The sequence below is a fragment of the Babylonia areolata genome, chromosome 27, assembly GCF_041734735.1.
Source record: "Babylonia areolata isolate BAREFJ2019XMU chromosome 27, ASM4173473v1, whole genome shotgun sequence".
NCBI lineage: Eukaryota > Metazoa > Mollusca > Gastropoda > Neogastropoda > Buccinidae > Babylonia > Babylonia areolata.
In genome coordinates, this window is record NC_134902.1 from 7949413 (window position 1) to 7951359 (window position 1947).

Here is a 1947-nt window from a genome sequence, read left to right on the forward strand (position 1 = left end):
CTGCAGACATCCAGGACAACAATAACGAGGTGTCCTTGTTCTTGCTTCAGGGTCAGTCACGTGACTCCACCGGCACACCCACACTGAGGCTGTGACGTCAGACTGAATTGTCCGTCTTCAATGCAATGAAACAGGATGTACCACTCAACTATTAACATGGCTTTATCACCGTTGCCACAAAAGTCAACACCTCAGTTCGTAAGGAAAATCAGAGAAGCTGCGTGTGGTAATGAAGCAAAGAAAACCATCTTTGGTCCAAGACATTGGACACGACCTCCACAACATCCACCAAAAAAGCGAAGCGAGTTATAGGTGACGCTGGCCCCAAGTCTGTCTCCCTGTGTGACAAAGGATGTGTAGAAAATATGGCCTATCCTACCACCGAACATAAAGAACAGTAGGTTCATTGATAACAGACCCATGACCTGGTCACCCTTCAGTGACATGGGTCCTCTACCTAGCTGCTGCATAAATGCGAGTTTGGCAGTGAAAGGGTTAACCCACCGAACGCTGACATAAAGTACAGGATCATCAACATGTGTATTTGAACTTCCGTATGCGTACACACACAAAGGGGGTTCAGGCACTAGCAAGTCTGAGAGACGTGAGAGATCGGAGAAATCTCCGCCCTTAACCCATAGGTGCGCCGAAAACCGAGGTTCGAACTCAAGAAACTCGAGGGACAACCCAGCGCTCTAACCATTCGGCCACCGCGGCCGTTTATAAGGAAACAAGTTTGAATCCTTCTGGGAAAAAAAACGTATATCTCCTCTCCACGTAGGATTACCAAACCAGATCACATTGTTTTGTTCGGTTACAGAATGGTGACAACTGGTTCAGCGTGACGACTCTATAGCCGAGATGTTAGAACATCTTACACACACACACACACACACATACTGACAGCTCAATCCCAAAGCTGGCTAACAAATCTGGTTGTTTGTTCACCCTGATTGCATGCCATACTTCAGAGAACGCATTTATTTGGACTGGGGAAAAAATTAAAGGAAATAAAATATAACAAAATAAAATAAAATACTAGAAGCTAAGTACCTCACGTAGACATATTTCAGCGGAAACCACTTGAATGTAACCGCCCTGACGCCAATGACTTAAGCGTACAGGTTTTTCCATTTTATTTGAGTTCGTCCCGAGTCCGGCAAAACAGGTTTCAGCGACAGGACGTGAACACTTCAATACGTCATCACTCGCCGAGCCTTGGGCCACAGGACTGACGTAACACACACACACACACACACTCTCTCTCTCTCTCTCTCTCTCACCAAAAAAGGCAAAATCCTGAAGCTGAAAATTACAGACGATCAGAAACGTATCATGATGATGCAGGCGCCACACACACACACACACACACACGCGCGCGCGCGCGCATATACTTTAACTTCAAAACATGTGTGCACGCGTATCAAACATATTGGGGACTAAAATAATCAATGGTGTGTAAAAAAAAGAAAAGAAAAAAAAAAGCATGAATGAAAACCTGCAGTACATACACACTGCTGTCACAGTCCCTGTCCCTGTCAGTAGATCCACAATTGATGTTTTCTTTGGGAATGTCCAGAGAGAAAGTGAGAAGAGGGGCAGGGAGGGGAAGCAGTGGTAAAACTGCTTTGGGGTTGTACAGAGGTGGTGGGTTATCATAATGATGTGGGACAGATGTTTTTGCTAGCCAAAAATGATAGCTGGAATGTCAAAATGCCAGTTACAAATCTTCTTCCGCGCGTGCGGACACATATCATTATGTACACCCGCCATTTGTCATCAATATTTTTTGACTACTTATTTTGGTAATATTTCATCACTAAAAAAATGCACATGCTGACACCGGCTATGAGTACATAGGTTTCAATAGTGGTTTTTATAACTGTCACGGCTCGTGACGGTTGCTATGCATGCGTTCATGTGCAACTCTCTTTTCCATCCCTTCCC